General features: G+C 36.9%; 1 protein-coding gene across 4 annotated transcripts in view; it reads right to left on the bottom strand.

The window, feature by feature from the left end:
* EFR3A (EFR3 homolog A) overlaps positions 1 to 22,673 on the bottom strand; it is a 105,531-nt gene that overhangs the window by 70,965 nt on the left and 11,893 nt on the right. The gene's annotated exons all lie outside the window — the stretch shown is intronic.

Raw genomic sequence — 22,673 nt, 5'->3', positions numbered from 1 at the left:
TTTCTATAAAGCGATCACATATTGATGATAACATAAGGTTAAAATGACTGTGGCATCAGTAATCATGAAAGAAACATTATTAACTACTTAAAGAAGAGAATACTAAACTCATAAACATCACAAGAACAAGTAAAATGAAATAACTGGACCTACTCAGCCACAGAAAAGGGGTTGACTCCCTTGTTGAAGTCAATTCATAAGGCTTGTCGAGTTCTGCTGCAGGAACTTGAATGTAGTCTTTCATGTTGTAGGAGAGTATTTTCTAGTCGATCTTCCTGCTTTTGGATCCTTTCCCTACTGCTCAGGAAGTACCTTTGGTTCACTTCACTTGTAATTAATTAGTAGAGGATACTAATGGACTGTAACTTATCTATCTAGTTGCTGACATCAAGTGTAAAGCTATCAAGAACCTGATAATATATCCATATCAAATTCTGCTAAGACCAAAGCTAGTTGGTCTAGCTAGTTGCTAGTCTAATAAAAGCAGATTTTTACAGTTTAATAGGAGAATAAAGCTACTTACCTTTTTTCCTTAAAACATTCCTTCAATTCCTCCTCATCCTTTCTTCTAATCCCTTCCAACAAACTCCTCATCTGAGCCCCAAACCATGCTATTTTTGACCCATTCCCAACTTTCTCTTTCGAAAGGACTAAGCATATCACAGCATGCCTCATGCAACTGGCAAGTCTGAACAACAAACAGGAATTCTTCCATTACCATTTAATTCTAGTACATAAGAAGGGAGTCCTCTATTCTCCTGAAGCAGGTGGAATTCAGAATTTTGCTTATGATATGCCAGTAGAAACAGGAAGTCCCAAAGTGGTAACTACAGAAAAATGGAACACGGGCACAGATGGAAACAAAAAAACTGACCCCCCCAAAAGTACCAAGCTGCCTATTCCAGTAGTGTACAGGCAGGCCCATGGAGCACTCTGATTAATGGGCTGAGTACAACCACTCTACCTACTTCTCAGGGTGAGGGGTACTAATAAATCGATATACGTATGCAGGACCTACAATGTAGAAGCCATGTAATACATTTTTAAGCAAATTGTGCATACTGCTGAATTAACCACTTCTTTTAAAGACGCTCCAAGAATTTCTTCTGAGTTCCCCTACCATCATTCTCATGAGGATTCACCAATGTCTCCTGGTCCTCATCACACACAGGTATGACTGTATTGACCTCTGGCAACCTTCTTCTTCTTCGATGGTGAGGTGTTAAAATGAATTTCCAACCCACCCTGACCCACAGAGGCATTCACAGTAGGACCTGAGTAGCTGCACAGAAAACCTCAGAGCTGAAATGACAGAAGGATGAATCAGGCACATGAGCCCATGAAGGTTCTGGGAGAATTCTGCGTAACTGATGAGCATTTCTGGTTTGCGATGACATTTGTCTTCCTATGCAGCTCTGCGAGTTTGGGGGATTTCGATGATTAATAGAGACTCCTTTTAAAATAAGCTACTTATACTTTCAATGACTAGTTAAATCTAACTGGAAATTACTAAAGCCTCCATTGTTTAACTATTAATTACTGTCTCTATTATTAAACACCAACACAGCACTGGGAACTTGGATAAAGCTATCCTCTAAAACAAAAATAAGTTACTACTAACATTGTCATTGAAGTTAAAGAATGCTTGGATCCTATTATGAGGACCAACTGACTTTAAAATAGGTTTGTTTTGTGATCTATAGAAGCAGAATATAATGGTATCTGTATCTTCTACACAGCAATTATATTATCTCAATTAATTCTTTCAAATAATATACTGGGAATTCACTGGCATTTTTAGGGCTTACTAAATTTCATACTTTTAAATGGGAATGGCTATGATCATAGGATTTAGGTCATTTATGCCTTCACTGTATATCTGCAATTTATTATACTTATTTATATACATGCCTGCCTTTACCACCAGATATAAAGTCCATATACCTTATTCATTGTTGTGCGTGTCTGGCATATAGGAGACATTTATTAAAATGTTCCTTCACGGAGAGGGATCCCAGGGTGGCTCAGTGGTTTAGCGCCTGCCTTCAGCCCAGGGCGTGATCCTGGAGTCCCGGGATCCTGTCCCGCATCCAGCTCCCTGCATGGAGCCTGCTTCTCCCTCTGCCTGTCTCTCTCTCTCTCTCTGTCTCTCATGAATAAATAAATAAAATCTTTTTTAAAAAAATGTTCCTTCATTAAATGAAGACCCAAAGTTCACTAACAGATTAAATAAATTTATTATCTACTCTGGTATGTGTTATAAGATTCAAAATAATCATCAAGAAAGTACGCTGTCCACCACAAAACACTACATGTCAGAACAAGATTTCTTCGACAAACAGATGACAATGTCCACTAAATCACTTTAAACAATTCGTGTTTTATTTTTAGACCTAGTGGCGGCCATCCATAATCAAGGTGAAAAGGGACAGACTGTTACTCTATCAGAAGATTTTACAAATTCATCACTCCAAAAGCAGTAGCTCTATGGTATCCAGAACCCTATTAAAAGTCAGCAACACATATATTTTCTCCAAGGTTAAAATTAAAAGTCAAGTTACTTATTCAGTTAATGTTAGAATAATAACTAAAAACACTCAGTAATACTACAGTCCCACTCATACATACCCCTCCCAAGTACCAAAAACTTAATATAGAAATGTACATAGACACATAAACATACATGTATATGCTATACATAAAGCCTATATTATGGATGTTATTCCTGCCCTTCAACATGTATACAGCCACTATGTAAAGAACTACAGGGGATTAAAAAGGTAATTTTGTAAAAAGACAAAGGTTTAAAAACTGATTTTGAAATAAGATTTGGAAAACATCTAAGGACAAGGGATATCCAATCTATAAGGGTCACTCATAGAAGTTCAAAAGAAAGAGAAGCACTTCTAGCTCAAGTGAAGAGAGATTTTATGAAGGACACTGAACTTGAGCTGAGAGCTCCCATGAAGAACAAATACACTGAACTATAAAGATAAACTCGGGACAGGGAGAGACAATTATAGTCAGACGGAACAATGCAAACATCACTATGGAGGATGACACATGGAAAAACCAAAATGCATTTTCTAATGGCCCACAGCTTAAAAAGGAAGAAACGTGGGAGGTGGCACAAAGGAAGCATCAAGAGTTTGGTGACTAATTAGATATGGGGTCAAAGAAACGGGAATAAAATAGTCTTATCTTCAGGAAAGTGTTCCTTTTAAGAGGATTTTAATCCATTAGAGGAATATTTTATTACACGATTCTTTCCACTTGTAATTCTATACCTTCTCTCCTTTCGTTCTCAATTTCACTACTTGTTCTTTATTCCCAGGCACATAAACCTCATGGAAAAAGAGGACAACAAAGGCAATAAATGGAACTAAAGCTCAATTCTATTTTAAAAAGATGCTCGGGATGCCTGGTGGCTCAGTGGTTGAGCATCTGCCTTTGGCTCAGGGCATGATCCCGGGGTCCTAGGATCCAGTCCCACATCAGGATCCCCACGGGGAGTGTGCTTCCCCCTCTGCCTGTGTCTCTGCCTCTCTGTCTCTCATCAATCAATAAATAAAAATCTAAAAAAATAAAAATAAAAAAAAGTAAAAAAAGTTGCTCTTTCCATTACATGGCAATACTTGGCTATACAACAGGCACAATGCAGACAAATTTCTGATATACTTTCAAACCTACATAGAGATATATACTATCCACAGGGTTTTGCAAAAAGCTTTTTTTGAGTCAACAAATGATTGTCTATACTCCACATTTGTTTTCTCTCCACTATCACAATTTTTAAAGAAAAAAAATAATAGACATTCTCCCTAGTCAATTTATAGATTTAAACTTAGATTTAAGTTTATAGTATACTATCATACTTAACTGAAAAAAATTAAATATTACTCAGCAGAGTTATCTAAAAGAGAAACAATATTGAATAATCCTGGGTTTTAGAAAATATAATCCTACAAGATTCCATTTGAAAACCTGGAGCCACCATATAGAACGAAATTACCACAAATACTAAAACCAGAAAATACAATTCTCCATTTCATCTGATGTTGGCTTAAACAAGAAATAAGAAAGGATCCAATGGATGACAGAAACCAGAGCTGCAACCAGGTAAGAAAAGTACTCATACCTGTCTCCACCACGGTTAGGATGTAACATGTGGTTCATCTCCACTTCTAAGACCATATGTATCCCTGGACCCTGCCTGCCACAGGCCTTCTTCAAATGTGCTTAGATGGCAGTCTTGGAAGGAGGGTACAGCACTCCTGTGTCTCAATTTCCAGAGGTAAGTAATTAGATGAGTTAGAATTAAAAACTAAAATGGTATGTGATTCCCTTATTTAACATATAAAATACTAAATGTCTTCTATGATATTGTTGGTAGTACTGCTAAGATTAGAAAAAGACTGGCACCAGGGTGGCTCAGTCAAGCATTCAATTCTTGATCTCAGCTCAGGTCTTGATCTCAGAGTTGTGAATTAAGCCCCATGTTGGCTCCACACTGGGCAAAGAGACTGCTTTAAAAAAAAATTATAAAAAGAATCACGTTTTCTCTTTTAAAACATATAAATGTTTTAAAAAGAACCAAAAGTATGTGAGCAACAACCTTCCTCATGCAAACCATGGTTCTGTTGCATAAATACTTACTTTGTACAATTAATAGGTTTCAGGGGAGGGGAGAATTATAGAGTGGTTAAAGATAAATTAAAAAATTATGATTAGAAGCCAGAAAAATAGAGAAAGGGCAAAAGACAAATTAGACTGTGTAGAATTTATAATGGAACTGAGAAAGTAAAATCCTAAGCACTGATGTGTTTTAAGAGTCTTAAACTATAGTCTAACAAAGACTCTAGCTGACCCCAAAACAACAAGAGCAACAACAAAACCCTAATCCTCAAAAGGAGACTGAATACCCAACTAGGGAAACATGTGGCCAAGTCATTATGGGTTCTGACAGTTTTCATCTCTGGAGTATATTTCAACAAATCGATTGCTGGAGCTTTCCTTCAAAAATTTATTTTCCACTTTTCAGAGCAAATCTTGGTGTATATATACCACAAAGCTAGCCAAAAAGTACAGGAGCATCTTACCGTAAGGAGAAACGGTATTCTTCAAAGATAAACAGAAATGGAGATCTATGTATACCTAAAGGACTAGCGGCAAGTTCCTTTAATTTGGTAGAAGACAAAAGAAACTGAAATTAAAACTTTCCTTTAGTTAGAATTTCTTGTTAAGAACCCTTAGTATGAAGAAGTATTCACAAACACCATGGAATATTGTTTTTTTTATGCCTTTTTGAAAACTGTTTTTATTTTGTCAATGCCTACACATAAACAAATGGCCCAGGAAGTCCCACCCATTTAGAAACCATTTTGAAAGGGCAAAAAATGTTTTTGAAATAGCCAAAACCTTCTATAGTTCAAAAATAAGATTAAAGCAAATTAAAATTTTCACATAAAAACAAAATTCTCATTAAAAATAAGGATGCTACTAGTGTTTCTTACAAAAGGATCCTGGAAAGTGGGGGTCTAGGATCCTCAAATTAGAAATCAAAATACCCACCATTTGCTTCAACGTGGATAAAATTGCAGGGTTATTATGCTGAGTGAAGTCAGTCAGTCAAAGAAGGACAAACATATGGTTTCATTCATTCGGGGAATATAAAAAGTAGTGAAAGGGATTTAAGGGGAAAGGAGAGAAAATGAGTGGGAAGTATCAGAGAGGGAGACAGAACATGAAAGAAACAAACAAGGGGTAGTGGAAGGGGAGGTGGGAGGGGGGATGGGGTGATTGGGTGACAGGCACTGAGGCGGGAATTTGACAGGATGAGCACTGGGTGTTATACTATATGTTGGCAAATCGAACTCCAATAAAAAATTTAAAAATTTTTAAAAAAAGAAATCAAAACACAGGAAGAAGCATGATTTTAACACCACAAAGATAAGCCTGCAGAGGTGCAGAAGGACCCCTATGGAGAAGTGAAGGCAAGGACTCAATTTGCAAATCACTGATTCAGATGCTTTTAGGGTCCAGGAGTGTTGAGTACTTGAGTATCTTTAGATTGACTGAAGATGCTAATAATTATGCTCGGACCAGCAGTAGAGACCCAGACCCTTCCAGGCAAACCAGGACCTGCAGTTTCCCTACTTGTGCTCTTAGAGTGAGTACTGGGATATACCTAAGGGCACTAACAAAGTAATCAGATTTTCTATTATAGCTACAAAATGAGGAAAAGGCAAGAATTCAGCCAAGGAAGATAAAGGTAAAAGAAAAAAAAAGAAACAAAAGACTGATAATAAAAATAATAGAGTAAAAAAAATACAGCGTACCTAGCTTTAATTTTTCTAGTATATGATAATTACCTTAATATATTGATTATCACTTGTAATAATTTTTGTATAAAGCTCGTTAACTGATAAACTCCCTGGACATTTATAATTAAATGTTTTATAAAATGCCTACTATAGTCAACATACTAAGCTAGGCATTGTGAGATGTGTTAACTCACAAAATTGGCTCCTAACATCAAGACCTACAAATAAATGCAGGATTATAAGAAATCAGTGTTATAAAATACAAGGATTCTTTCTCTAAAAACAAAAGACAGATGCAAACAAAATCATAATAACAGCAAGTGACTGAATTCACCCTCAGTCTCTGAGTAGAATTATATATACCCAATTATGCTGATTTTTTCCACCATAAACACTATCACACCAGAAATCAATTACCATTATCCTCAATTTCCTGTGAAGTCAATACGTGCAAGCCTTCTACTGTGTCAATGTGTTTATTCTCCTCATGAGGTTACTTCATAAGAAATCCTACAAAAAACAGTGTTTCCATAGTACAGTCAATGCTTTTCTTAGGGTGCTTTATAAATCATCTGAAGAGCAGTCTCCTGGAGTATTTTTTTAACTGAATACTCTCTAGCCCTACCCACGACCTTCTGAGTCCATCTCTAGGTATGGGATACCAGGAATTTCTATTTCCAAAAATCACCCTGGCTTCCTACTATGACCCTCATGCACATTCAAATTTGAGAATCACTGCTCTAGAGAACCACTTGCTTTGTACAATGAATTAAAGAAGTATATGACTTTTTCTTATCGTGTCCTTTAGGTACTTGGGACACTGTCCTTATTTAAGTTATGCAACGGACAGAAAGTTATAATACAGGCTGTGCGCTATGACCATCTAATACATTACAATACATGAATCATATAAAGCACTAAACACACTGACAGAAATGATAAATGTGAGGGCATTCGGAAACCATTTCACAGAAGATGCTGCTGACGTGATAAAGACCTATTACTGCCAACAATGAGCTGGTGCTGAGGCTGAGATCTCTAGAACTTCCTCATTACTTTGAAATGCTGCCACCATAGCTCCCTGTGGACTAGATTTTCTAAGTAACTCATATAAACGAATACCTGGCAGACTCATGCTAGAAATAAATCAGGGTGACATACTAAATGAACTTTAAGATCCTAAGTATTGCAAGCAAAGGAAAACAAACGATCATGATCAGGCTTTGCAAATTTTTTGTAAAACATAACAAGACCTTTGAAATCTTTCCATTTCCTAAAAGACTGTCTGGTATGCTTTTCTGTATTTCATGCCACTGTGTCTTTAAAATTATCATAGTCCTCAGAATTATTTTACATGCAACAGGTGGAGAAATAGCTATACATTTGGAAAAATGACTCTATTCTTCTATCCCCACCTTTTCTAGAGAAGACTTCTGTTATGAGAATGACTTATTATACTGGTGAGTCAGGATGAAGGAATTAAGCATGCCCTAAGACATAAGCCCCCAATCTGTATCCTCTGCACTTTCTTACACAATGCCGAGAACACAGAACACAGTGAGTGCTCAATATCTATTTGTTGAATGAAAGAACAAATGAACTCTTAAGGGTTTCTTTTTCAGGTCTGCATTCTGCAAGTCACTCTTTCTGCTTCTATGTGATAAGCATATTTGGGTCAGAAGCCGGTCTCTATATGGCACAATGGGGTTACCAAGAAGTTGGGAGTCAGGATGTCCTCCTTGAAGAAGTCTGGGTAAGTATGTCTGCTCTGCCAACCTGGGATGTCCCTTAGACACACTGCTGAAAAGTCTAGATTTGGAGGACAAGTAGTCCTTGACAAAAGTCAAGTCACATTCTCCGACCCAGCTTTATTAGCAACAAAGCTAATATTTTGTCTGGCATTAGATTGGTTTTTAGATTTCTCTCAGTTGGTTCCAAACTCAGAAGGGGACAAGGATGCATTGCAATCCTCTTAAAATCAACACACACATATGCCTCAGATGCACATCTGATTGGGAAAAAATCATATACCCAACCAATCACATTTATTCTTTTAGCAAGCTTTTTAATAAGAGGCCTACCATGACCTAGGCTAAATGCAGAGCATATGAATACAGGCCACAGTCTCTGGCCTTCAGCAGCTGATGACCTGGTCGTGGAAGATAATCACAGAGAGAACTCTTAAGTCTGTGTGATAACAGCTACAGCACACCAGGACACTCTGGGAGAACAGTACTGCAACGCCTAACCTTCTTGCAAGAAGTAATGACTAAGTCTTAAAGAAAAACTAGGAATTAGGCCAAGAGAAGATTATCCTTCCAGGCGACAGAAGCCATATATGTTAAAGTTCTGAGGTTTAAACGAGAGTGTGGTATTCATTTGCAAACATGTATAAAGCGCTGCAACCTCATAGAAGGCTAGACAAACCTGGAGGAAGCAGACCAGGAAATCAAATGAAGAAAGGAGTCAAAATAACAAGGAGATGGGACAGTTTGGAGAAATGGTTGGATGGTGGAGCCACTGACCAACAAGAAACAGAGGAAGATATATTTTGAGGTGGGAGGAGGGTATCGGAAAAAAATTCTGTTTTGTCAAAGCTCAACGAGGTAAAATCGTAAAAGTAGGAGATTCCACCGTAGGCAGGTGATCTACACCAAAAATACAAACTTAAGGACTAAAAACATGTAAGTGATAGCAAAGCAGCTAGCTGGAGTCAGCAAAGAAAACAGGAAGGAGTTAGAGAGAACCCTGGGGAAAGTAAACATGTAAGGGATGATCAGCAGAGGAGGAAGTAGGAAAAAAAAGAAAAAGAAAAAAGAAAAACAAAACAAAAAGAAAACAAAATGGGTGAAAACTATAAAAGAATAGAGTTAGAGGGATCCCTGGGTGGCGCAGCGGTTTGGCGCCTGCCTTTGGCCCAGGGCGCGATCCTGGAGACCCGGGTTCGAATCCTACATCGGGCTCCCGGTGCATGGAGCCTGCTTCTCCCTCTGCCTGTGTCTCTGCCTCTCTCTCTCTCTGTGTGACTATCATAAATTAAAAAAAAAAAAAAAAAAAAAAAGAATAGAGTTAGAGGGGAGCCTGGGTGGCTCAGCAGCTAAGTGTCCAATTCTTGATTTTGGCACAGGTCATGATCTCAGGGTCATATGGAGCCCTACCCTCAGAAGGGGGTCTGCTTGAGAGTCTCTCCCCTCCCTCTGCCCCACCCCCTGCCTGCACACACTATCTACAGAATAAACAAATTAATCCTTTTTTTTAAAGTGTTAGAAAAACAAAGGGGCTTTCCAAATGTTGTACCTTCTACAAAAATACCAATTACATAGATAAAAGAAATAAGGACTTCAAACAACACTCCAAAAAAAGAAATTAAGATCATTTTTAAAAACAAATCTCAGATTTAATGGTAATGTCAATTAAAATTTCATGATGGATTAAATATTTTAACCAAAAATAAATCACAGCTGTGGCAGTTTCAGAATATCCAGACTGAGAATCAGTATTCAAGAGACGCTACAGTTGATATGGAGGGGAAAAAAGACTGTTCACATAGTTTATGATTGTAGGTTCTTATTAAAAATAACAGATAAGGGGATCCCTGGGTGGTGCAGCGGTTTGGCGCCTGCCTTTGGCCCGGGGTGCGATCCCGGAGACCTGGGATCGAGTCCCACATCGGGCTCCCGGTGTATGGAGCCTGCTTCTCCCTCTGCCTGTGTCTCTGCCTCTCTCTCCCTCTCTGTGACTATCATAAATAAATTTAAAAAAAAATTTTTTTTTAAATTTAAAAAAAAAAAATAACAGATAATACAAAATATCCCTCACAAGGATCTAGTAATATTTCACTACTGTTTTAACTAGTTTTTAGTAAGATACAAATATTTTACCCAAAATCTAGAACTAGATTATGTTCTATAATTTGAGTAAATAATGAAGGATAAAATAATTGGTTAAAATGAGATAATCAAAAAACAACGGTTCTACTAAAATAACAATCAGAAGAAAATTTTATGTCTGCCGATCCCTACCCTTTATTTGGCACTTGGTGTTCAATGTTCACGTATAAAAAAAAAAGCAGAGATTTCTTCTAATAAAATCAAGAATTCGGCACTGGTCTTAATTCTAGTAACAGATACAGTTTAACAGAAGTTCCACATTTGAGGAGTTTTTCAAAGACAAACTATTCAAAGAGCATTTTAACTTTTTCATGACTATTCAACTCATCAGATTAGGCTTATAAGGTTCCTTCTACATGTAAGGTGCCAGAAATGCAAGAAGTGCATTCAAGAAGTTCTCAATCTGGAAAGGTAAATTCAAAAATTCTAGTTGTCGGGCAGCCCCGGTGGTGCAGCGGTTTGGTGCCGCCTGCAGCCTGGGGTGTGATCCTGGAGACCTGGGATCGACTCCCACATCGGGCTCCCTGCATGGAGCCTGCTTCTCCCTCTCCCTCTGCCTCTCTCTGTGTGTCTATGAATAAATAAATAAAATCTTTAAAAAAAAAAATTCTAGTTGTCGCACTGTATTTTTCATCATCAAAGACAATTTTAAGATTGTGGTTACAGAAGTACTGTCAGTAATGTTCAGGAAATTATGATGAACAGGAAGTTCTAAAAGGCCAGGTGCTGATAAGGCTCTCACAGCTTTGTAATCTCACATCCATTATCTGTTCTCTCAGTTATTCCCATGTGTCGTAGTAGTTCAAATTTCCTAAGAGCTGAGTAGAGCTCCCTTTTCCTTTTTGTTGCAATAATGAACATATGAAAATTCAATTTCTGGTTAAGTAGAGATCAGAAAATACAAATCAATAAACACCAACCACTAACTATAAACTAACTGAAGATTTGTGAGGGTTTTTATAAGATTTTCTATTTTTAAGTAATCTCTATACCCAACATGGGGCTCGAACTTACAACTCTAAGCTGAAAAGTCACACGTTCTAGCAACTGAGCCAGTCAGGTGCCCCAATTTGTGAGTACTTCTTAATACACCTATCCTGGCTCCTAAGACTAGGAGTCTCACTAAAGTCTCACTAAAAGCCATTTTGTTTGTATGAGTATATGCAAGATCACCTATAACCAAATAATGTCATATTGATTTTGGTTGACCACATTTACTTCTGTGTCTAAAGCCACAATGGTACCAAGTATTCATCTAAAGTAAGAATATTAAACTTTTCATACAGTATGTTTCAATCCAGGGTGTGAGAACATTGTCAGGGTCAGAAACTTCATGTTAGGGAAACACAAACCTAGAAGATTTCTAATCATTGCCACCGACATCTGAATTTAGCTCATCTAACAAATCTATAGCTTGGATGTAGAAAAGGCTATGTTCTGCATGTTGCATCTTCAAAAGCATGAGTAAACTAACATGTATGAAGAAGAGGACAGGCCTCACTCTCATTACTTTCCCCTATTAACCTATTCACCCCAGCCCCTGTCTGGCAATATTTATCAAGGAAGTTGTCCTTGATGACCACCGGATGCTGGGCACAGCCCACTCTCCTCTGCCACCACAACCACCACTCTGTGTTTAACCATAGTTAACCACTAATCTATTTCTCTTGGAGGTCTGTAACCTCCTCAAGGACAGGGCTGTGGTTGACTCATTTTTGAAAGACTCAGAGGGTGAAAGATGCTCAAAGGTAAGAATTTAGAAATGTCTAGAAAGCAAGCCTACAGTGATACACATTTTTCCTCTCTGTGAAAACAAAATGAAATCTTGGAAATCTGGAGTCCTCTCTGATATATCAGAATCAAAAAATCTTTTTTAGATTACATCAGTTATAGTCAAAATACTGTAACAGAAAAAGAGCATTTGACCCACACTTAAAATACATAAACATTTAACGTTGGTTATCACAAAAAATCGGTTGTATTTCTTGAGCTATACAGAAAGTAAATTTTGGCAGCAGGCAGGTATTTAGCTTCAGTAGAATTTTTAGTATTTGGCACCATGTGTATGCCATAATACTTCATCTTCCATTATTTTGTCACAATAAGGCTTTAAGGCTTTGATTTCATGATCATATAAAAAAATAAATAAATTTTTCTTCTTTCTTAAATTTCATTACTGTTAAAATGTGATACCATAACATTAAAACAACCAGTAGCACAGTCTGTTGATCTTAACTATATATAGATAATAATACATATTTACAAGGAAGTTAAATAAACTTGAAATCACAGAAGAGACAGTTATTGGCCTGTAAAATCAACATAATACATTCTGAAACTCTGTGACTAATATGCTGCAATCTGAGAACAACAAACTAAGCCTCTGAAACAGCTATCAGAGTATTTGAACTAATGCTCCACTCTGTACATTTCATGATTTCTAATGCACGCATAACTTTTACGCCATGCTGCATCAACATTACCCTGGTATGTTCACTGTATACATTACTCTGTTTCGTGCCTTATTAGCAAAATCTGGGGAAGGAGAGAGGATTTGGAAATTGTGTTTGTTTTAAAGTTCCTGTGGCCATAGGGGCACTTAGCTGGCTCAGTCAGTGGAGCATGCGACTCTTGCTCTCAAGGTTTTGAGTTCAAGCCCTACACTGGGAGCAGAGATTACATTAAAAAAATTAAACTTGGGGCGCCTGGGTGGCTCAGTTAAGCGGCTGCGTTAGGCTCAGGTGATCCTGGGGTCCTGGGATCAAGCCTCAGGTCAGGCTTCCTGCTCAGCAGGGAGTCTGCTTCTTCCTCCCCCGCTCATGTGTGCATGCTCTCTCTCTGTCCCTCTCAGATAAATAAAATCTTTGATAGATAAATTAAAAATACATAAATAAAATTGTAAATACATACAGTTCCTTCTGCTACAGAAAACATATTATTCTTTAGAACTTTTCCATTCATATTTTTGTAAAAGTATATATGTATCATTTTTATGGTTTTGTGTTTTCTATTTTACGAACTTGGAAATCAAATCCAAGTTTCCTAATAATCATTTCTATGTAATTCTCAGGATGCTCTTCCTTCACATTTTAGTGCTCAGAAATGGGGTACAGGGACGCTCAGCGGTTGAGAGTCTGCCTTTGGCTCAGGGCGTGATCCTGGGATCCAGGATCGAGTCCCACATCAGGCTCCTTACAGGAAGCTTGCTTTTCCCTCTTCCTGTGTCTCTGCCTCTCTCTCTTTCTGCGTCTCTCATGAATAAATAAAATCTTTAAAAAAAAAAGAAAGAAAGAAAGAAAGAAAGAAAGAAAGAAAGAAAGAAAGAAAGAAAGAACAATGCAATAGCTGCCTCCAAGAGCTAAGTAGGTATTTTACCGTTAACTGAAGAGAGTTTTGCGATTCTTCATGGATTCTGCATAAATGAACTGTTGTGGTTTGACTAACTGTAGATGGACTGTGGTATGGTATACCTGATGGGTGCTAATGCAATTCATAACACTTAACAAAAACCTTCCTTTAGTTAAAAAAAATGCTTAGCACAGAATGTCACACAGTAAATGTTAAAATATCAGGTATTACTCAAATACTAAAAGGACACCATGTAAAAAATGATGGTATTATGGGATGCTCAGAAAGAACAGAATTTAGGATAGAAATGGGAAAAATTATTTTTAAAAAAATTTTTTTTACTAGAGTTCAATTTGCCAACATATAGCATAACACCCAGTGCTCATCCCATCAAGTGCCCCCCTCAGTGCCTGTCACCCAGTCATCCCCACCCCCCGCCCACCTCTCTTTCCACCATCCCTTGTTCGTTTGAAATGGGAAAAATTATTGACAATTCTCTGAGAGCTTCCAAACAGGATCGTCTGCCAGGTGCTGTCAAGACTCAAACTAGAGATTAGATTAACCTTTCATCACTCTAAACATACATGGCTTTCTGTCTTAAATGCAAACAAACATTAATGAATACAATTATTTGAAAAGTACCATATAAAAAGTATTGCAGAGGTACAAAAAAGACCAGTATCTACAGTGGAAAATATTACTTAACAAGGACTCATATGTTTGAAAGGGTAAAAGACACACATGCAAACAGTATTAATAAAAATAAGAGAAATGAGAAAATAAATTCCAACAAGAAAAGTCTAAGATTGCTTCTTAGAGGATGAGAACAGTGAGCTTAGCCAAGCATGAACACAAAGTAAGCAGATGATTCCTTAGAGATCAGAAGAAAAGATTTTTGTGAGCTGAAATGATTAGGAAAAGCTTCTCATTGCGAAAGAGCTGAGCTATGAGCTGGCCTTTCAACAGGAAGAAAATGAACAGAGGTAATGGTATTCCAGAAAGGCTGAGAAAAACAAAGGCTGTCCTAGAGTAGCAGAATGACTAACCCAGCCGATTTCAGCTTTGGGACCTAGGAGAAAAAAGCCAACAAGAATGATGACTAGCAGAAGCTGTACAAATGCACATATTAATATATAGTTTTCTCTCCTCGAAACTCTAGATCTTTGAGACGTGGAGGAGAAGTTTCACTTTGTACAAAATATGACCTACCCTAAATCTGTGATCAGGGAAATGGCATTATGAATCTATAATTATAAGTTTCATCTACTGACTATGTCAAAGGATTAAAAAAATTACTTAGTGAACATTTTTAAGATAGCTACATTCATAGCTATGAGGAAAATGCAAAATTCAAGGACAAAGTATGGTATGGAGATCTAACTAAAATCTGGTTTAAGACAGTTGTCTTAAACCTACAAGCATTTAATGTACTACACAGCACAAAATAATAAAGTTTAAAAAATATAATCAGATTTTCAGATTTATATTAAAATAACTTTAGTTTGTTAATTAGATGTAAATGAGTATCATTTCTGAGTATATTAAATTATTGATGGTAGGATCTGGAAATGATTCCTCTGGTATAAAAAGCTAATTATAAAAAAAAAAAAAAAAAGCTAATAGCAAACTCTGGTAATAAATAACCTCTACACTAGTCCTCATGAGAAACAATCTATTAAATGTTCTTTTAATGACCTAAGAAGGAGTATCTAAATGAGCAACTGTTAGCAGGATATGCCATCGACAGTAAAGCAGATCAACAGGGACTTAAAAGCTAAATGTCAAAATGTTCACTGTGTTTCAGGCTTTAGATTTTTAATTACGCAAAGAAAGAACAAACCTACTAAATCTACCAATGACAGTTTCAAAGTCTATTTCATTGACCTAGGTGGGCTACCATCCCCACTTCCTGTAAGTCAGAGGACACTGATTTCCATTTTTTTTTTTTTTTTTAGGATTGTATTTGAGAGAGAGAGAGCATGTGTACAGTTGGGGGACGGGGGTGTTGGGGAGGGGTGGAGACAGAGGGACAGGGAGAGAGAACATCCAAAGCGGACTCTGAAAGGCTTGATCTCTGACCCTGAGATCATGACCAGAATGGAAATCAAGAGCCAGACACCTAACTGACTGAGCCACCTAGGCTCCCCTGATTTGGAGGATATAGTTCTTCCCACACTACCCACTGGCAAAGGTTAATTAGCTGACCTTAGCTTAGCTAGCTGATGATGTACAATGCCATTTTTTCCCTCATTTTCATGCTTTAATACTTTCTTTATAAATTAATTTGCCATGCAGGTAACAAGAAAGTCCACTGAATTTTTGGTTCAAATCTAGACTCACAAAAACAGCCTTTATTCCTCCTCAGAAGTTATCTGAATGTGGCATTTCCAGTTTGTGAAAGTGAAAAGAAAAAAAAAATTCCTGACATTTTCCATATGCTTTTTTAAAAAGGCTGTGAAATTTATAAGGCAAAATGAACACAGAAAGAATAAGTATGAAATATTTCACTTATGTCAGAAATATATTGAGAATATGATAGAAAAGATGATTAATACAGTCTCCACAATAATTTGTAAGATAGTTCTGTCAGTTTATACCTACAAAAACTGAAATCACTTATTTTATAAAATGTATATGATTTAATAGCCTATTTTAGCTATATACACACATATTTATTTAAAGATTTAAAAACTGAAGTCACTTGTACTTTTGCCAAAATAGAGATCTCTCCAATTTATTTCTGCTTCTTTGCCAGGCTGGTCTTAAAGGAAAACCTGGCACAGTTTTCGCCTTTTTCAGTCTTACTTCCCGAATTAATCATTAGTATCTTTCACAATGAAACTGTGAATACTCACAGCTCTGAAGTCAAGCCCCAAACTTTTTCTTCCCATGCATTTGTTCATGCCATTCTATCTATGCAGAATAGTCTATCTTTAAAAAAAAAAAAAGAAAAAAGTGGTATAGATGATATGTGTCCAGTAGTGAAGTAATATGCATTCCAATTACAAGACTCCTGGAAATAAAATCTACAGGTTATAAATTAGTAGGTTCAACCATTTCAAACATAACTCATCACACTGAATTGATAAAGCATGAAACAAAAGGAACTTGAATTTGCAACAAACTATTAAAACAGAAAGAGTAAAAAATGAAGCCTCACTCTGCACCTAGAAAACCAAGGCAATGGGTTAGTAATCAGGGCAGATGGAGTGTTCTCTTGAGTTGTCAGGTTCCAGTACATTATTAACCTGTGGTAACAAAATTGTCCATTTATTAGTAAGGAATACTTAGAGGATTAAAGAGGGAAGTTAAAAGTAAAACTAACTTTTTAAAACAATGAACAGGTTCTGTGGAATGAACTCTGTTGCTCAGAAGAATACGCTAGTCCTAACCTGAGTACCTACGAATGTGACCTTATTTGGGAACAGTTTTTGCACAGCTAATCAAGTTAAAACAAAGTCATATTGGATAAGGGCAGGCCCTTGATCAATGGCTGACATCTTACAAAGAGACAGATGGAGACACATAGGGAAGCCCAGGAGAAGACAGTAAGAAATCAGCAATGTTGCACAAACTAAGAACTCAAGACTGCCAGCAACACAAGAGCTAGACCAGGAAGAAAAGGCTCTTCTTTAGAACCTCAGGGGGAGCAGGGCCCTGCCCATACCTTGATTTCAAATTTCTAACTTTCAGCACTGTGAGAATTCTCTGCCATCCTAAACCATCCAGTTTCTGGTAACTTGTTACAGCAGCCTTGGGAAACTAACAAATAAAATTTCATATTGCCTGTAGACCAGTGAGTTCTATAGTTACCAGATATGTATCATTCCTGAAATCAACTCAAATGCCAAAATGACTTGAAGTCAGCCCCCAGGAATGTAATTTATTCCTTGATATTCCTGTCATTCAAACTCAAAGATTCTTTCCCCATCCAAAATAAAGCATACAAAATGATGGAGATATGGAAAGAATTTTTGCTCAATCCTACCAATTTTCTTTACGTGCAAGGTGTAACTCAAGTTTAGGTAAATTAAGGCACTTAGGTGGCTCAGTGGTTGCGCATCTGCCTTTGGCTCAGGTCGTGACCCATGGGTCCTGGGATCAAGCCTTGCATCAGGCCTGCTTCTCCCTCTGCCTATATCTCTGCCCCCTTCTCTGTATCTCTCATGAATAAATAAAATCTTAAAAAAAAAAAAAAGTTTAGGTAAATGAAAGTGACCATGCCATTAGTTTACAGGTTTAATAAGCATAGTTTTTAAAATGGAAACACTTTAACCAAAAAACAGTTTCACTTTTATGTCTCAAACACATCTATTAGAGGTCTGTTCAGTGTACCTTCCCCTAAATTACTATGTTTAAGTCCTAAATCCCGATGTCTCAGAATGTGACTTTATTTAGAGACAGAGTCTTGCAGAGATAATTCAGTTAGAATCAAGTTGTCAGAGTGGGCCCTCATCTCGTAAGACTGGTATCTTGCAAAAGAGGTGAAGTCCAGAGATAAACATGCATACAGGGGGAATTCCATATGGATATATGAGGATGGTCATCTACAAGCCAGGGAGAAAGGCCTGGAACACACCCCCCTCACAGCCCTCAGGAAGATCCTGCCAACACTTTGATTTCAGACTTCTACCCTCCAGTGAGCCAAAAAATTTGTTTAGGCCACTCAGTTTGTGCTACTTTGTTATAGCAGTAGTAGGCTATACTAACAAAATAGCAAATACTAAACACAAGTTCCATAAGACACAAATTCTGATTTCATGGATATGGTACAAAATATAGTAGAAAACCAGAAGACCTAACCAAATGGCTAATCTACCCCAGGAATTCACTGCTCTTATTCCTTAAGTCAGTCTGATTCTTTCAGAATGCATTCAACAAATATGTTATATTTGTTATCTTGAGTATGTTATCTATTATACTCTTGGTTTTATCTTCCTTTATGCTCACAACCACCTTATAAGGAATCAACATTGACAAATAACACACAGGGAATCAGAAAGGTAAAAGTCCAAAGTCACACAACTAAAAACGCTGGATCCAGTTAAGAAGAGCCTGTGCTCTTAACGTTTATGCACTACATTGTCTTCATGAGATTGCTTAAAAACAAAACAAAACAAAAAATCTGTTTTGTTTGGAGACTAAAGCAACATAGTCAAAATATTATGCAGCTGCCAAAAGACTACACTATTGTTACCACTGTACCAAAATCAAGTCAGATGGCAGAGAATGGAGAAATGACACCCAGTCTGAGAATGTGTCATATTACAAAACACCCCACTTCTAGAAATTATTTTCTTTTCCTACTTCTAAGTTACTCTGAGCTCTAAAATGCCCCTAAGAATATACCTATATGAAAAAAAGAAAATGAGCTTTGTTACATTCTTAAGAGTTCCTCCATAAAAAGTTACTGCATATCCCCAGCATACTAGATGAGCAAGAGCAGCATGGAACACTCAACCATTGGGAAAAGTGGGAGAAAACCCCAGGCCTTCACAAACTCGCAGCCAAATGACAACTGCTGCTTAGGATTCCTTAAAAGCTTTCCTACTCACTATGCTCTGTGAGTTTCTGCTTATAACAATACAGCACTCTGGCACAAGTGTCCCAAAACCAATAAGGACCCTAATGGAAGCAATTCTATGTAACCTTCCACAAAATTCTAGCAGCAAACCCTTATCTAAGCAATTACTGGTTTGAAGCTACAGCCCACTATCCCTTTGCAATGACAACAGGGGAATTCTTTGCTGCATCATAGTTTGAGCAGGCAGAGAAAAAAAGTCCAATGAATTTTCCCCTCCACAAATATGACCGTATTGTGATTATGGTAATCTGATACTGGATGATTTCAGATTTTTAAACTTAAAGATATACTATGTAAAATTTAAAATCTACAGATAAAAGTATCTTCTTTTCAATGAGGAAATTAAAAAGAACTGGAATTTCAGATCTTTAATTTTAGCAAGTCTCCTAATATGTATCAAACTGAGTCTTACTGAACCAAATCTAGAAGGAAAAAAAAGTGGGGGGGACGCCTGGGTAGCTCAGCAGTTGAGCATCTGCCTTTGGCTCACGGTGTGATCCTGGTCCCAGGATCGAGTCCCACATCAGGTTCCCTGCAAGGAGCCTGTTTCTCCCTCTGCCTGTGTGTCTGCCTCTCTCTGTGTCTCTCACGAATAAACAGATAAAATATTTTTAAAAAAATTTTTTTTAAAAAAAGAAAAAGTAGGGCATCTGGAAATTCATATTTATAATGCTTGAGTAATTCATAAGGTTTTTGTTTCATGTAAAAAAACAAGTCTTTCTACACACTTAAAACAAGTAAATTTTATGGGATGCAAATTATACCTTAATAAAGGTGTTTTTAAAAAACAGTTCTTTAAAAAAAAAAAACAGTTCTTTCCTATATTGTATCTATTGTGATCTTAATATTTATCTGTAATACTAAGGTCAAGGTTTAAAACCTTAGTGCTACCCTATTATACACAGTGAAAATCCAGATAAGAAAAAATATAGGGATGAGGGTTTCTGAAGCTTTTCAGCTAAGCTCTTTTTCAAAAAAACACCAACAAATACCATTTCTACTTAAATAAACTAAAGCATATAGTCTAGAAAAATATACCCTTAAATCAAAAGATAGTAATCTGTCACCCACTTGAGCAAAATCTACCAAAAGCAATGACTAAAACTTTTCTCAGTTAACTAGGTTGATGGGAGTTATTTTTAATTAAAAATTCTCTGAATATTTCACAAGTAGGATATGACTATATCAAGCAAATTTCAAAACAGCTTTAAAATTCCCCAACTACTTAAATTTTAACAAATGTGTATTTCCTCATTAGTCATAGAATAACAAAAGTGTTAAATCTGTTGGGGATGCTTATAACTTCCAAGATTATTTTTAGAACAAATACATGTAATATACAGTACTGAGTCTTATAAATTTCACAATACCCAAAGTGTCTATGCCATATGCTGAAGATTTTCAGTAGAATTACAATGATTAATTTTTTTGATTAAACAGTAAACAGGTAGTGCTGTAATCATGTGCCTAAGTAGAATGTATATTTTAAGTTATTTTTTTATCCCAAATTTAAAGACAGCAAAATCATGACCCTGAGATCATGACCTGAGCCAAAATCAAGAGTCAGACACTTAACTGGCTGAGGCACCAAGGTGTCCCTCTTTCAGTTTATTACACACACACATTATGGTCACAGTTAGTATACATGGTTGATTTTTATGTTAATCAAAACTCTAAGAATGCAATCTAATCTTTTCTAATACATTTTAATGAATTATAAACTAAAATCTAATGCCACAGATTTCAATGCATTACCAAATTTTGCTCAAGTTCAAAAGTAAGACATTATTATTAATGCACAAAAGAAAAAAATCAGCAACTCTCTGTGATGTTATACACAAAGAATCACCTATAAATCTGTATACATCTGTACTACTCATTTTATTACTGCAACTACCGAAACTTACTTACTCTTGAGAATTCAGAGAGTAAATGGAAAATTATCTTTTATGGAAATACTCAAATTGTTTAGCAAGGTTGAAATACAATGCAATTTTAGGTTAAAAAAATTAAGAGTAGGGATGCTCGGATGGCTCAGTGGTTAAGCGCCTGCCTTCAGCTCAGGGCGTGATCCTGGAGTCCTGGGTTCGAGTCCCACATCAGGCTCCCTGTATGAAGCCTGCCTCTCCCTCTGCCTATGTCTCTGCCTCTCTCTCTCTCTCTGTCTCTCATGAATAAATAAATTAAAAAAATCTTTAAAAAAAATTAAGAGTAGTGGAATCAACTGCCATTCCAACAAAAGCTCAGCAGCCAAACTATACTTCATTAAATTCACCCCTTATTAATGTCTCAGAACCACTGGATGCAGAGCTTTCAAAACTGTTCAGCCCTTATGCACATCTACGTTTATTGTAGCATTATTGACAACTGTCAAACTATGGAAGTAGTCCAAATGTCCATTAACAAATGAATGGAGAAAGAAGATGTGGTATGTGCGTATATACATATATGTGTGTGTGTACAAATATACATATATATGTATATTATCCAGCCAATAAAAAGAATGAAATCAGGACACCTGGGTGGTTCAGCAGTTGAGCATCTACCTTCAGCTCAGGGCATGATCCCAGATCCAGAGATCAAGTCCTAAATCGGGCTCCCTAATGAGGAGCCTGCTTCTGCCTCTGTCTGTCTCTGCCTCTCTCTGTGTCTTTCATGAATAAATAAATGAAATTAAAAAAAAAAAAAAAAGAAAGAAAGAATGAACTCTTGCCATTTGCAACAGCATGCATAGATCTGGAGGGTATTAGGTATGCTCAGCGAAGTCACAGAATGACAAATATTTCATGATTTCACTCATATGTAGAATTTAAGAAACAAAACAAAGGAGCAAAGGGGAAACAAAAAAAGAGAGACAAACCAAGAGACTCTTAACCACAGAGAACAGATGAGGAGGTGGATAGGAGGATGGGTTAAATAGGCGGCTGGGATTAAGGGGTGCTCTTGTATTGATGAGCACTGGGTGATACATGGATTTGCTGAGTCATTATACTGTATACCTGAAACTACCATAACACTGTATGCTAAGTATACTGGAACTAATTTTTTTATAATTGTTCAGCCCTTAACCAGCATGTTGCTGTACCCTATCAGAGGCTGCTTACTGAGCTACACTGAGTAAATACCCAGAAAAGAATGGATTGGGGGTTAGGAGGTGAAAATGGAGGATTAGCTGTGTAAGGCAAGAAAATCATGCCCAGTGCTCACAAAGCTAACAGAGGTGCTCAGGTGCAAGCTCAGGTACCCATGCCTCTCACTTCTGTGAGATAAAACAGTTCTTCAGCAAGTTTACTTAAGTATTGTATCTGCCGCCAGCAAATCATTCAGTTATTTCACAAATACACATAATAATGAGACTTCAAAAAAGACAGCAAGAGATAAGTTAATCGTTTAGTTCTACATGAAATATTTTAGATTACATATGTAGAGCTGCCTTAATTTCTACTTGCAAACCGCACAATTAAGCATGTCTACCCAGGAGTTATAGAACAACTTACATCCTCTCAACCAAATATAATATGACAATCT

This window comes from Canis aureus, chromosome 14, assembly GCF_053574225.1.
Source record: "Canis aureus isolate CA01 chromosome 14, VMU_Caureus_v.1.0, whole genome shotgun sequence".
In the NCBI taxonomy this organism is placed as follows: domain Eukaryota; kingdom Metazoa; phylum Chordata; class Mammalia; order Carnivora; family Canidae; genus Canis; species Canis aureus.
This window is presented reverse-complemented; position numbering and strand designations above follow the sequence as displayed.